The sequence below is a fragment of the Pleurodeles waltl genome, chromosome 8, assembly GCF_031143425.1.
Source record: "Pleurodeles waltl isolate 20211129_DDA chromosome 8, aPleWal1.hap1.20221129, whole genome shotgun sequence".
Classification (NCBI taxonomy): Eukaryota; Metazoa; Chordata; class Amphibia; order Caudata; family Salamandridae; genus Pleurodeles; species Pleurodeles waltl.
Window position 1 is genome coordinate 538,827,991 of NC_090447.1, and position 15,870 is coordinate 538,843,860.

Here is a 15,870-nt window from a genome sequence, read left to right on the forward strand (position 1 = left end):
TTAGCTGGTGGACTCGCTTATCAGTCTGTAACAGAGAAAATCTGAAATAAGTAATAAAGAAATAAATTACAACGTCGGTGCAGGTATTTGAAGTTTACTGTGGAGGACAGGATTCGGAAAAGAGGCAGAGGAATTGGAAAAATGGGTCGGGGAACAGGCAAATAGTGCATAATATGCAATACAGAGCATCAAGAAAAATGCTTGTGCCTAGATCGGAGAAAGTAGTTTATTCAGTTGGTCGCAAATTGTGGCAGTCAGCCGTTGTCTAGTGACCTTCAATTTCATATGTTTTCCACAATGTCACCATACTTCTTTTAGGTTGCACCCTATTGGTTGGACAGTAAATTAACTTTCATAGCCTACGATGTAGGCTATTGCTGGTTTGGTTAGTCTGGGTTCTACCTCCTTCACTATGGGCCAGAGTCTCTCTTCTGAATTCGATAGTGACCTTTGCACAGATGTATGAAGTGGATTATACTAGAGTAGCTAATGAGAGTGTCTTTTTTGGGTTTTAAGTGACTAGTATACTGCAGTGAGCCACAAAGTACATGCTCTATTAGCATGGAATTTGAAATTAGGTAGTCGGCTGATTCTTGATTCTGCATGAAAATTCCTGGCCTTTGTACACTTGTCTTAGATTCAGTGATGCTTCTTTCTGTGTTTTACACCTTGATTTGCAGTCTTAGCAGATGTTTTACTCTGTGTTTGCAAATGTTAGGGCTGAAATCAAAATGTCACGTTTGTGAGGGTTTTATGTAATTGTACCACAAATATATTTTTGAACAGAAGTGCCTCTTTCCATGATTTTTCAACAATATGGCTGGAGTTACTGACCCTTCCTTAAGATGGAGTAGAGCAGATGTGGGTTATCAGTTATGGCTTTGATTCACTTGTAACAAACATATACTTCAAACATGTGTATGGTTATTATTTGCGGAAGCCCCATCATTTGCTTCCATAACAATCTCCCCAAGCAGCTGATTGGTTGTGCTCTGTGGCAAAATATTCCTTTCATTTTTAGCTTAAACCACTGTCTGTAGATTGTGATAGAAAGTCATGTTTATTTTGTAAACTGAATGATGCCTTTGGCTACTTTTTTCGCCCTTGCTAATCCGCCTTCAAGGTGTTTTCCCAGGTGAGGGTTTCTGCCACTATTAGTCATATTTGCAGCTTCTGTTGCAGATCATTTGTTTTCCAAACATAAAAAGGTTGTATAGCTAGCTACCCGTTTGGACAGGTGTCTCAGATCATGTTCTCTGATTTGGTTGGATTGACCTTGAGATTTTTTTGTATTGTTTTTATTAGCCTAATAATTGAAGATTATTAGTTTTATAATAAGAGAACACTCACAAGTAAATCGGATTGATGCATAAAAGACAGCTCTGTATATTTTCGCAGTTCACAATGGAGAACCTGTTGAGGCATAGCAACTAATCCCCGTTGTTCCAGTTGGCTTGAGATTGTCCTTGATGAAATAGCTTTCCATTTTGTTGAGTGTACCTGCAAAGCGTTTGAGTCCTGGTCAAGATAATTGAATCATCTTTTAAAAGAACTATAATAATCTTGATTCCACTGATCAAGGGGGCATTTTGAGAGGCTGTTAGTAGCTCGGTATACATGTAGTTAGTGCTTAAGATGAATAGCAGGGGTGTCTGGATGCAGCCCTGCTTTATTTCTCTGTTATGGATGAATAACATAAATCTTGTACCACTCATTCCTACCCTTACCTGGGCATTGAAGTAAGAATACAAGCTCTTTTTGGTTCTCGGATATACTAGGCACCTGCCCATCGATTCCAACTTTGCCAGCTAAAGCTGCCTGTTAACCTGTTTGTAGTTTGGAAAGCAAAATCCAGTAGGGCAGCCAAAGGGTGTTCTGCTGTTTGATGTAATTTAAAGGACTGATCTATGGTGAAGAGAACTCCCCTAAGTCCGCCCTGAATTGAGTTCAGTAGTTTCTGGACTTTGACCCATGGTCTCCAGAAATATTTTGTTGTTGTTAAGGCTGGTTGCTCTATAGAAGCTGGTTAGTTACTGTTTTTTCATTGGTGAAATCATATTTTTGTAGGCCTTTCTGAGTGTTTGTTTTGGATACCCCTATTTTTTAATTGAAGTCTGTAGGTTTGATTTCACACATTTGCATTCCTCATTGAGGCATGTCTCAGGCTATTCTTTGTTTGGATTTTTGATTTACTCAGTCAGACCTCCCAAAATATTTGTGGCTCTATCATGATCATGTGCTCATTCTAGCTTTCTATGAAGTGCTCGATGTTAAAGGAATCATTGCAGTTTGTGCTCATTTGGTCCAGGATTAGGTGTGCATGTTGAAGGACTTCTGTGAGGAAAGGGTCTTGGTTATCTAGGTTGATGGAATGACTCTGAAGTCTGGTTTTCCTTTGGATATTTCTGTTCACTGTCATGTTGCAAGTCTACTGCTGCTTTTAAATCGAGACAATAATGTTGCGCCGGAGAGCTCAAAGTATCTAGTCTCCTCAAGGGGGTGCCAGTGGATTTGGAAGCACGAAAGTGTAATCTTTTTTTTTTTATTTGGCTGTCAAGGAACGGAAAGATGGGAATTTGTGTATGTGATGTAACTATGTTCAATTAGAAACTTAATTTTTTTCAAGTAGAAAGTTTCCTAAAATTGCCCCTTTCATGTCACTTTGAGTATAAGCATGAGTGATGGTTTGAGCGCCCAAGTTCTTATGTCTTAATGATACTCTTCATGTTAGCTGACCAAGTGCCCCACTTGGTGTTTAGGGCTTCGCAGATGATGATAAAATCATGTCTGTTTTCCTAGCGTCAAAGCTGATTATGTAATTGAGGTAACAGTTCTTCTTCTGCAATAGATTCACTGTTCCTCATGGAAGGTAAATGTTGCAAATTAAAATACTGAGACTTGAAAAAGTTACTAAATTGCTAGTAGTTCATCTAGACCTATCTCTACTGGAACCTGTTCTTTGAGTAATCAGTTATACAGTTGATTTGCAAGCCTCCAGAGTTTCATCCGGAGGAATTTGCTGTTGCTTGACTTGAGGTTGTAATGTATACTCGTGGTTCCCTTGTCATTTACCTGGTTTCTTATAGGGCTTTTAGCGAATGGCTGTCACAAATGTCATAGGATCATGTTCACCTAGATTGTTTTAAATCCCATCAGTATTCCAGGAATTTAATGGCCATAGTTTAGAGACTATGCCTTTTGCCCAGTGAAATTCCTGGCTGCCTGTTCTAGTCAGAAAGGCATGTTGCATGCGTCAGCCATCTTGCCTTCCTATTCGCTGACCTGTTAGATGAATCTAGCTCTCAGTTGCACTGTGGAATAGCTTGTCCTTATAGTTGAGACCACCTTTATCGTTTGGCGAGTCTTCATATTTATTTCCTTGAAGGAATTTTAGTGGTATCTTAGAGCTGAACCTTACTTGCCTGTATTTGTTCATACCAAGTGTTTGTTTTCTGCTAGGTGTGGGCTTGTCCCTCCCCCCTTATTGCTGTGTTTTGTGTGCGGTGAAGAGTTTTTTGTCAGGCTAGACAATGACTGGACTACTGTCAAGATCTCTGATATGCATGTATGCATGTAATGAGGGAAGATGTTTTTCTTCTTAAGGCAGTGAACCCTGCTTAGTGATGTTTGACATAAGAATGTCTTCGATTGGCTGGGAGATTCTACTGCATATTTTGGTAACCTGTGGGGTAGAATGCTTCAAGTTGGAGGTTGTTGCGTCTGCAATAGGTAGGACACTTGATTTTGGAAATAGCACCCACTAGTGGCTGTGCTTTCTATATGATGCTCATTGGGGTGTGTGAGCCTCTACCTATGAAGATACATTCCTGTTGTGTCTATTCTTGGCTACTGATCCTTTTAATTGTTTCAGAAACGTTGCCACATATTGTGCTCTCTCTATGGTTTCTACTCGGCCATTGTTTACTTTTTTTTTTTTTTTTTTTTTTTTTTTTTTTTTTTATAGTTTCTTGGTCTTCATGGCCAGTGTTTTTTGGTGCTTTGAGGATAAAACATTTCTTAGGTCACTAACATCTATTAGTTCGTGTTTGTCGTTTATTATGGACGGTTTGGAGAGTTATTCATCATTTTCAAATTTTAAGCGCTATTTGTTTTGACTGGCTTTTATTGGCTGGCTTTCCCGAGCAATCACATTCCACTGCATGTTGTGGGTAATAAAGTGGTCTATGTTCTAGGAGGGAATTCCCTGTTGCTGATTTTTATCTATGGCCCTTTGGTTACTACTGTTATTTGCTGTGGTCAGAGCTGTGGCTCACCTTGATTTCCTTAATATGGAGATCAAGTAGTATGATGGCTGTCCTTTATGGCGATTCCTCATTGATTTTCTTATCCAAAATTAATAATGCAGACTGTGTGGCATCTGCTGTTCCTGCGGTTCTTTGTTAACCAAACCTCTTAAAATGCATGTGCGACTGGACTTTTCTGGAAGGAAAGAAGACTAGGAAAGGAACGCATATCGGCTAGGAGAAAGTTCTACAGGTTGTTTACTGTGCCTGATTAAGATTATTTCCATGTGTTTGCTGCGTTGAATCTGGCTATTCCCAAAAGTAGGAGGTTAATCACTTTGTCCCCTTTAGCATTTAGGCGATGTATGATGGCTTTTGTTTAGCTTGATTGCTTTACAAGTAGTGCAACAGATTTTAAAATTGAGCTTTGCCTCAGTGGAGTGCCATTGTAACTAGTGATATATTGTGAGATTTGATCAAACTTCCTTGTGGCGAGGATTACTCTTGCTGTTGAATAGAGAAGGCTTCCTTAAAGCCTTCTGTCAACTGCAAGACTGATCTCCTCCACAAGGAAGTCTGATCTGTGCTCCCCAATACTTAGTGGTTACACTGGTTCTTTCAGTACTTGTTGATGACAGTACAAATTGTATATGCAGAATTCATGATATTTATGTGTGCTAACTATACCTTTTAACCACCAGCCTTAACACCCTGTGTTTGGGTGTGGGGAGGAGGATGTTTAGCTGAACACATTTAAGATGTTGGCAGGCATCACACTCGTCTTCACCTTTCACCGTCCAAGAGTTCTCATGGTTTAACTAAGAGGCTTAATGTACCATGGCTGGGATGTGCCATATTACCATTCTCATTAGCACTGGATTCTTCTCCGTTTTTTCTTGCTGTTCCAATTATTTTCTTAAGTGCTATTGCCGTTATCACGGTACAATTATATGCCCTTTAGAAACATTTGTTTTCTTTCATTCTCAATCCAATGTCCCTATTTCTGGATCGTCATTCACTGCACTACTCTGTTTTCATTGTCCTTTATAACACCTACATCAAAATCTCCACAACTTTGAGCAGGATGACCAAACATGCGACAAGGTCTCTTTCTTCCCATAGTTAATTTGGCACTATTGCATACCGAAATCCCCTTGAGATTGGTTGAGCTCTTGCATTATTCATAAATCCTATGGGACTAGATTTCCCAGTTGTGAACATTAAAGTGTTTTTTTTTTTGTATGTCTTGTGTCCTAGGTAGCCACTAATCACTTTAGATGGGGATGTCACTTGTGCTTTCCCGCACGTTCATATAATTGCATTGAGGAGTTGTCATTTGTTAGTAAACTCTTTGTAGTAATTGGTTATTTAGGTCCCTTGCAAGTTGTCAATAGTTTTTATGCTGGTACATTTCCCTTGCAGCCGCTGCTTTGATCACGGGGCACGTAATCTGCATGCTGTGGTAGTAGATAATTCCAGACCTATGTAACCTTGTATTGTTTTGTATGGAGTTCAAATAATTGAATCGCTCCTTGTTGAAACATGATGTTGGTAGTCATTGAAGTCCCTAATTCCCGACCCATTTGAAGCCGCTTTGGTCACAGTGTTGACGTGAAACATAGACTTTAAGTTATAGAACTGTGCAAGGGGATGTTAGTACCAGCTTGAAGATGTTCCTGTTCCAAACCTGAGGCAGGGTACATGGTAATTAGCTAGTATAGATGACATTCCTTCTAGCACTAAAGATTGGTGAAGGGATGCCTGCAAATAATCTAAACCACAGGAAATAGCTTTGAGTAGCATTCCAAACCATTGTTCTCAATCTTGACAGAGGCCTGCCTTATGCACATCGGTACTGCCTCTGGTCCTCACAGGAACAGGTCAGTCCTGAATAACCAGATGATGCCCCTTCCATAAGGAAACACAAGCAAAGTTATTAGACCTAGTCAGTGAAGTATAGCTTAGATCTTGTGGCATGGTGAACAAGAAATCTGTGTCTGGGACATACCCTTGACCACTTAGAGCGTTGCATCAAACATACAAAAGATAATGGCATGAATACATGATGGTATTCCTTCTGCCATGTTTGTGAAGCTACAGCAGTCCACCAGTTTCCTACTTCTCATTGTTTGGTCCATAAACTCCCAATTCGAGTGCAATTCCTAATGAGAGTATTATCGAACTGTACAAAGCTATGATGCTCTGTGGTGGGTACAAAAAATGTTGGGCTCTGGGACTCGTAGTTTCCGAAAGACTGATAATTCTGGCATGACATTCATTTTCATCACATTAGGTGTCCTGGTTTGTTTCCAGTAATCTTGGCTAATTAATTATCTTAAAAAAAAAAAAAAACTTCATTGATCTCACTCCTGGCATGGACTCCAGATACGTAATATTGTTTTTGGCCATTCATTTTTCTTCTCTTTCTGTTTGAAATGACATTAGGTAATTTGGAGTTCAACAGATTAATTTTGAAAACCTAACGAATTTATAAATGCCCTCAATTCTAGTAAAAAGTTGATGCAGGTAGGGCAAAGCCTTCTAACTATTGTCAGTAAACAAGCCTGGTTTGTGCGTTTTACCACTGATACTTGCTGGAGGCCTCTGTCAGCTGGTCAGTGTCCTCTTAAAAGTGAGAGATGGAATGCTTGAATTAATATCAAACACTGGCGATCACTTGGGACTGCGTATCAGTCCATTATTGTTTTACCCACCATGCCACTTCAGTTTGGACCCAGCCATAAGCAAAGCAAAGCAAAGCAAATCAAATCAGTCGTGCACCTGGCCCAGTGGGAGTAGTCCAGCCCGAACTGCCAGGCTAGGCCCTCCCTGAATAGGAACACAAGAAACCCAGGATTAGTTTTGCCCAAGTTAGGGTTCATCAACCAGGTTTAGGCCGATTCCAGTGACACAGTGGGCACAAAACCCACATCTGGGCATTCCACTGAGGGTGCCACACTATAATATACAAAAAAGTGTTTTGCCGGGTATGTCAAGACATAAGACCCATACGCATTGTGCCTCTGTAACCAAGCTATACCTGGCTGATGAGCTCTGATAAGAATCCTGGATTACTTGTGTTCCGGATGGCAGTTCGAGCTGGGATGTGCTCATCACATCAAAGTCTAGACTGATTACCTTATGCCTGGGCCCAAACTGAGGTAGCATGGTGTGAGAAATAATGGATTGAGTTGCAGCCCGAGGGTCGAAACTAAAATGGTGTGCCAAGCAGAAAAACAATGTGTTTAGGCCCTGATCTGTGACTGTGGGTGAATGTTTGGCATTGTTCAGCCTTCCCTCCATCATCTGTTCTTTATGCACCTTCCTGGTGCAGACTTCATGCAAGCGCCCTGGCCCTGCCAAACAATCATAGTTCTGGATTAAAGTCACATAAGATTTTGTTTTCTTACCACTGAGTGTTAATTTGCTCAGTATAGAAATGTTCTTGTGGGGACTCTATGCCCTTAAGCAGTTAATGAGGGTGGGCAGTAGCTGCCTGGATCTTGACGTCGTATTGGCAAGCAGGTCTATAACAGTGCACTGGCGCCCCCTCATAGACTGAATGAGGTTAAAAAAATGGGCAATAGTGGAAAGATCTGCTTTAATGCTGGGAGAGTGCTGAGGGTTGCCCAAAAAGACAATTGCTGAAAATGGCCAGATCTGGTTTATGCATTTGTTACCGCAGACTAATAATTCTGCGAAATACTCCGAGTTGGTGGGGGACACAATGCTGACGCTCGTGGTGCATAAAACCGGATTAACTGCTGAGGGAAGAATCCTTGAAATGTTATTAATACGAGAAAAACCGTAGTATAGGACACCACGAGTCACTGTTTAATGTTGGAATAAGTTGTTAACTGACAGCAAGCTGTAGTAGTTAACTTACGAGTGTTTAACGAACGCACAGATACGGAGTTCACTAACATGTGACGTAACATAAACCTGCAAAATATTATGATGCATATATTCCACTAATCCTCTCTCACAGCGATGGCTGAGTTTGTTGAAATCAAAATCAACAAAAAAAATGTTGTAAAAAGCAAGGGCGTGAATAGGTGGTAATACAGAATGAACTAAAAATGCAACTGATAGGTTAACATTACTGATTTCACATTGGGTCGTGTCCATCGCACGTGGGTCTGTGACATTCATACCAAACGAATCTGTGAACGACCCCGTGTTTGGTAATTTGACTCTAATAACCCTGGGTGATTTTATAAGATTGTCGGGGTATCAGAATGAACTTCTTAGATAATAGAAATGAGAACTCTCTTTATACTCTGTGCAGATTAAAGGAGCACGGTGCTCTCTGAGGAGCTGACAGAGCTGCGAAATCCGCCGGGCACAGCAGGGTTCAGGATTCTTCCTGACATCAGGGTTGGTACCGCACATCTCCAGTTTAGGCGAGGCTTCATTTTGCAAGAGAATCGTGCTTTAAAGTTGGCATGCTGTCCAATACAGTGCGCACACTATCAGCCAGGCATAATGAAGTAATGAGTTCTTTAGGCGTTTCCCTACAAAGCTCAGTTCCTCCCCTCTCCCAAAGGGTACAAAATCGGTATAGAAATGCAACAGTACAATAACCATTTAATCTACTTCCCTGGCATTGCCATATATTAATGTGGCACATTGCAGACTTTGTATACTGTGGGAAGTTAATATTGTCTGCATGGTAACTGTGCTCGTCTAAGGGAGGGTCTTTTCACTGGCATAGATGCTGGGATGTGTTTACGCCTTACATCTTGTAGGTTACTCTTTCTGTCATCCAATTACAGCCGGTTTAACGCTGGGTTACACGCGGCCGTTCCATTGGCTGCTCCGCGCTGGGAGGGATTTGTCAGCAGGAAGGGCTGCAGTCGTGCAGCAGGCAGCTTCGGTGCTCCGCAGTCTGAAATTCAGCCTCACGGATGAGGCAAAAGGCAGATAACGCACGAACATATCAAGCGATGCTCATCCGTCACTTGAAATAATATCTGCGCGGCTTCAGGCACGATGCGGATACTTGACCCGGCGGCGGTGTGCGCGTTGTGCAGGAGGATCGGAGACTAGCAGCTTTACGAGGTAGGGGGACAGCGTGTGCGTCTTGCTGAATGTTGAGCTTGCTGCAGTGTGCTGCATACCATGTGCATGGAAAGTCAGGAAATGAAGCTTCTCCTCACTGATCCATTAGTCCCCTTCCTTGGGTTTTCTGCTCTGTCCAAGTTGGCGTGTCAATGTGTTCATTTATTCCCGATAACACAAGCACGAACCCTTTAATTTCAAGCCTGTAAAATTATAATGATAAAGTTTCGCGTCAGATGTTTAGAATGGCGGAGCATAGTTTTGTGTGTGTGTGTGTGTGTGTGTGTATATATATATATATATATATATATATATATATATATATATATATATATTCTAAAGGTAAATATTCGGAGTCGTCAATACAGGCGTGCCTTTGAAACCCGCTTACAGAATTATTTTTGAGCATGTGATGTTTGCTTAGAGAATGTTTGCAGCGACATATTTGGAGTGTTTGTTCTGAATGTGATTAAGAAGATGCATGCAGAATATTCGTGGCTAGGATTTTGACGGCGTCGCATGGACTGTCTGGTGCACGCAGACCTTTTTTCATAATTTTGTTTTGAAGTTTATAAGTAGGAACAGTATCAAACCTGGGCTTGGCCATGTTATTGCTGACTGCAATTATCTGTTCTTTATGCATTTTTAATGCGAAAGCACAGCCAGCAGAATCATTTAATGAGCTCAGACTGGCTTTTAAAACGCTGCTTTCGCCGTGCAGACCACCGTCAACAGGAAGCAGACGCAGGAGGTTTATGTGGAACGAGTAGCAAGAGGGAAGGGGTGTAGCTGGGCGATGGCCGTCGCTGCCCTTCCTCTTCAGAAGGCCTGCCAGACCCGGGGCCCTGCTGCTGGGTCCTGGGCGCCTAATTTCACTTTAAATACACGTGAAAGCAATTACACGAAGGGGCGAGGGGTTTGGGCGACTAAAATGCATATTGATGGTTAAATTAGCGACACAGGACTGCGGAGCTGCATAAGGAAACTATTGTTCATGTGTCAAACTTAAAAAAAAAAAAAAAAAAAAAAAAAAAAAAAAAAAAAATCTGCAGCTGCAGTAATTTGACAGCAGTCACCCCTTGACTTTGGGGGATATTATTGTGTGAACAGTGTAAGGGTGACAATTAGTCTCCCAGAGCTGCATGACTTGGATTAGTCTGCACTATTATTTACAGTCGAGAGCTGTATGACCTAAACTGGTGGCTCCGAGGTAATGAGACAAATCGCCGTTTAAATGTGATACCTCCTAGGGCAGGCCAGAGGGCACTTGTTGAAGTGTTCGTTTGCTTCTCCAAATTCACGGCGAATACATTTTTTTAAATGTACCTACAATTCAAAGCTAATTGGTAAAGGCGCTGCAATGCTTACACATTGCAAAGTTACACAGTACGCTTTTATCATCACTACAGACGTGTTTAAGTTTACGATAATCCTGCTTGGATAGCTAAGGCTTTTGCTGTATGCAGACAACGCTTTCTGAAAACCCTTATTCTTATACAGGAGTCTCAGGAAGCCAACCTTTAATCTTGTTGAGTTTTCATTAATTTAACACAAGTTGAAAAATGTTGAAAAATATCTGTTTGCTTGTTTCTTAAAATGGCATCTGCCGATTGAAATGCCAGAGTAGTTCTAAAAGGAAATACTTCCAGACAAGTCATGATAGGCTGGCCCTGGCTTACTGCAGCCTACAACCAATATGGCTTTATCTTCACCTTTATCTGGCTTACATGGGTATCTGTGTCCTTTATCCAGGTAAAGTGGTTGCCCAATAAAAATACAAGAATTGCTCATCATAAGGCCGCCCCCCCCACCAAAAAAAAACGTTTTTATAACTGAAACTGTTTATATTCAGTAATCGGTTTGAGAAGCGGATTTGATAGCCAGGACGAATGGTGGCCAAAAGGGATGCATGTCATACGGTAACAGCCCATGCCCGAGTGGCGTTAGCTTAAGGAAAGGTGTTGATTGACCATGGACTTTATAGGCTGTGTTGCTAATTGAGCATCGTTCACAAATTTACAAATTGCAGCGGCCATTTAATCTCCCTCTAAGTACTGACACCTTTCTGGGTTAGAGCTCTTACCTGAAAATGTTGGTTTTGCTTACCGTTGGAGCCCTGTAGTTGGTTGAGATCCTTTGGCCTTCCCTCAGAACTCTTAGATGTGTGAATGGTACAACATGGGCTCTTTAGTTCTGTGTTTTGCAAACACAGAACCCTTAGCAACTTGAAGCTTAAGACCTTTATGCATCACCCATCTATGATTGATTGTGTCAGATTCTACATAGCTATGGGTCACTAAAGATGTATGCTTTTTTTGGTCATTGCATCAAACTTCAGGTTATATTCCACCCCTCTCCTGTAAACTCCCAGGTGTTTGCTGCATGGCTTGTGACTCTTTTACGTTTAGAGCCTTATTTGGATGGTTAACAGTTTTTTGCAGGCCCCCAAGCGTTACCACAAGGGCGGCGTTTGGGTGAGGTATGTGGAACTCCTTTTTTTTTTTTTTTCTCAATTCTAAATTGCTCATTTTAATGAGTATCGAGTCAAAACTACATTACATATTATGCACCTTGCCCGACATGATGTCTCTGAGGGGCACTGACAGCTTCTTTTTTCGGCAGAGAGGAGAGCAAATGAGGACGCCTCTGTGGGGAATATAGAAAGCTTTTTTTCCTGTTCTGCCATAAAAGCAGAGCAAAGCCATAGAGAAGCTAAGCTGACTTGCACATGCATGTAGCTCACAGGAAGCTGTGGTTTATATCGCAAGGCTACAAAAAGACGTGCTTCGAAGGGACTTTTACAGCTGCTGTTATCTTTTAGCAACATTTCCTCCAATCATCTTGTGTAACAGAATTTGTTTCACAGAACTTCTCGCTGAAGTCTGCTGATTATTTTTTCCACACAGGGCAACTCCTTTGCAGTGTAACAGTCCGGCTTGAGACACCAGCTCAGTGGGTATCGGAACTGGTTTATGGGTGTGGCGGTTCAGTGGTTTGGGGTACAACCCGGTTACTTGCTATGGGCTATTCAGTTAAATTTATTATAAGTTTCAATAGTTTTTCAGATATAAAAAACTGAAATATGGGAACATTCTGCTGTGCATGCGGTGTTTATAGTATAGCCTTGGTGGGGGCACTTCTCTTACTTCGTGTCCGCATGTGCAGTTGAGATGTATACATTGTGCATAATAATAATTATAGCCTTCAGAGTGATCTGTGTAGTAATTGGAGACCTTGCAGATTTCTGTATGTAGAGTCAATGCAAGTTTGGGAGTGCTGGCTCTGGCAGTGCTGGGCTGACATTTTTGTAGTCAGCCAATCTGTTAATCATGTCTTCCCACTACAGCACTGCAGTGCATTTGTGGGGTTATATAGACCTTTTGAGTGGTGCACCCAGGGAACTTATATGTATGAATGGAGCCCAGTCCCGAGGTTCAGTGTTTTGGAAGCTCATCTTTGGACCAACGTCCTTCACAGCCTAGATTCCCCTTATCCACGACTGAAAAAAGTGAGGCTCCCGGGCATACTCAGCCACTGAGCTTTCTTTAACTCCCAAAGTTAATGTCATGGCCATAAGTATAAACTTGCAGGTTTCTGTGGTATGGAAACTGCTTCCATTCGTGACGATGATCCACAGACCTGAGGGCATTAGTGATAGCACACCTATAATATTGCAATATAATTTACACCCGACTCGCACTCTAACAAGTTCCAGAGGCTCCAAACCTATGCTGCCAGAATGTGCTTGGGCCTTTGAATGAGAGACCACATTAGACCTGCCACGAAAGTACTTCTCTAGAACCAGCTTCAAGGTTCTTTGTACTATCTACAATGCATACTGGAGAAAAGGGCAACATACCTACAGAATTCTTATTGTATTTCTTTCCTTTCTTTGTTTCATACTGTTTGCTCCATCTTTTTTCACTTTCTTTCAGTGTCCCTCCATCTCTTTCCTTCTTTCTTCCATCTTTTTTTTTCTTGCTATTTTTTTATAGCTTTATCTCTTACATTTTCTTTCCTTCATGTTCAGGCTTCCTATTTACTTTTTCGTTCTATCCTTTCTTTTGTTCTTTCAGTTTCTTTCCAGCTTTGTTTTTTTCTCCTTCAATAAGTATTAGTAATGTTTCGTTATTTACTTTTTGTCTTCTCTTCTTCTCTTTCCTTCTCCTTTCTCTCACACTTTCTCTTTGTTTTCCTCTCTAACAACTTATTTTTTCCCCTGTTAATTAATTCTTGCTCCTCTTGGCCACTGTGTTTGCTTTCTTTGCCCTTGTTAGGACTGCTGCGCCCCTCTGTCGTGTCGTCCTGTTCTCTAATATTAAGGGCGCCCCTCTCTAAAATTCAATGTTATGATTGTCTGTGAATTTGATGTGACGAGAAGATGACTTGAGCAGCACAACTATCAAAAAGCAAAGCAACTCTGCTTCAATATATCAACCCCTGTACTCCTATTCTTCCATAAATGTGACCTCAGACTTGTCTCGGTGGTGCTACATGCCTATCAAATGAATGCAGGGGCAGCAAGCTGTTACCAGGCAGAACTTTGGGGTTTCAAAAATTCAGCAGGTCTTGACACGGCAGAAGATAGATTTCTGCACACTAGTCTTTTCCTGGGCCCAGTGACCCTAACGGCCGCACTTAGGATGGATCAGGGCATGAGGCCAATAAATTGCTTCTATCTCTTAAACCTATGCAATGCTGGGTGCGAATATGGACAAACCTTGATCTGGCCATATGTTGAAAAGCCAGGTGCGAAATCTAGGCAAGTGACCGAGCGATAAACCTCCCATGACTCAACTACATTTTCAACTTTGTGCACATTATATTTTTGAGAATTCTATAGCTTCTGTCTGGACTTTGAAATATCACTGACTCCAATAAGACCCCTGTAACAAGAAACATAATCTAGGATGTGTTCAACAATATATGCACAAAATCGCCCATCCAGGATATGTTCAGTTTTACCATTTTGCACATATATTATTGAATTTTTAACTTTACGGATGTGTGGGGGGACAGGCTTAACATTTTTAAATCAGCATTTATTGTATGTCTTAGTACTTTTATGACTTTGTAAGGATAATTTTCTATTAGTCTTCTATTTTTTCCAGCCCAGTCAGAAACGAACCACAGTAAGTCAGCCAAGCGTCACTCCTAAGTACGAGCTGTGGGTTGAGTCAATTATCACGCCCAAGTTTTAATTTTTTGTAGCTACCTATGTTTTACTGTATGGCTCAAAAATGAAAGTCTGAACCAATGAAGATTGCTTGCTTGAAAATACAAACCCCATTATTAATTATGAGTTTCTTTGCAGAGATCTTTGAGTCTCTGAGAAAAGTGAAGGTCATAACGAGACGTTAAATAATTTACCATGCCAAGATGGTTATTGGCCCAGAGGAAATCCCCATCACCCACTGCAGTTGCTAAAGTCGGTTGCTGTGTATGCGCTTGTAGCCAGATAACTAATTTCATCGTAACACAACATCCACCTTTCCTCCATCCATCTTGAAAACATCTTGCACCCTTTGGCACAGTATATCTCCACTTGTCACTCTCCACTTATTCTTTGATAATTTGGTAGGCATCCTCAACAGGGCCCCATGGTTTGGCTCATAATTCTTGAATTACTCCTCTGTATTCTGGTGCTTCACCTAACTCAATACTCACCAATAGTGAGAGTTTTCGAGGGCGCAGCTTATCCCACTATCCCTTAGTATGTTCATCTGCACTTGGCACGTCTTTGTTTGGTAGCCCATACTGTTTGCTGACAACATCAAATTAATCATCTCCTTGTCCTCACTGCTCCAGTCCAGTCTTATGACCTACCTCAAAGGCATAAGCCCTAAATGGCCATATGTTTCGCTGTGCGGTTGTAGACCCCAATAAAATCTCCCATTTCAATTGTATCTTTAGCATTACCTTTTTGAGGGTACCTTGGAATTTACTTTGTAATGCATCACCACCACAAAAGCTGCCAATTTCTAGATGCCGAACCGGTTTGTCAGCCAACGCCCAGAAAGTTAATTGGATTGACTGCTGTAATATCATCCATATCGTTTTTTTTTCCCCATCATTAATTCACCACTCTGGACTCTATCATCAGCTTGGCCACTTGTACTCTGTTTTTAAAAAACTTTTCTTTTTAGCTGCCTACAGATCATGCCCACTTCAAAACTCGTGTAGTTTTTTTTTTTTTTTTACCTTCACTGTAAGTAGTCCTATAAACTCACACCCTTAGTGTCAACATGTTCACTTCATCCAGATCACTGTGTTCAGCAACTTCGTACTTCTTCAACACGTACACAAATTGGGCGCACCTTCAAGCTTGTGTGTCTGCTCTCTTTTGGACCCCTCCTGGACTGTAAATCTTTTTCCCTAGACCTGAGGGCCTGTCTACCCCCATTAATTGAGGAAGACCTTCAAAGTTCTTCTCGTACTCAAAGAAGCCTCTTTCCAGGGGCTTGCTGAGCTGTTGTGACCTATATACCACCTGTATCTTGGGTTTCCACCGGATTACAGAGCCATTTCTGATTTATTCTCTTATATGTGCCACTCCTCTCTGCAG

At 41.3% G+C, this 15,870-nt stretch overlaps 1 protein-coding gene across 32 annotated transcripts in view; it reads left to right on the forward strand.

Annotated features, from left to right (window-relative positions):
• MBNL2 (muscleblind like splicing regulator 2) overlaps positions 1-15,870 on the forward strand; it is a 563,412-nt gene that overhangs the window by 221,155 nt on the left and 326,387 nt on the right. For 9 of the 32 annotated variants that reach the window (XM_069204573.1, XM_069204577.1, XM_069204583.1 and 6 more), the window contains exon 1: positions 9,075-9,305. The exons of the other annotated variants lie outside the window; for them this stretch is intronic. The gene's annotated coding sequence lies outside the window, so the exon portion shown is untranslated. Of the gene's footprint in view, positions 1-9,074; positions 9,306-15,870 lie in introns of those variants that run through there. 32 annotated transcript variants of the gene reach the window in all.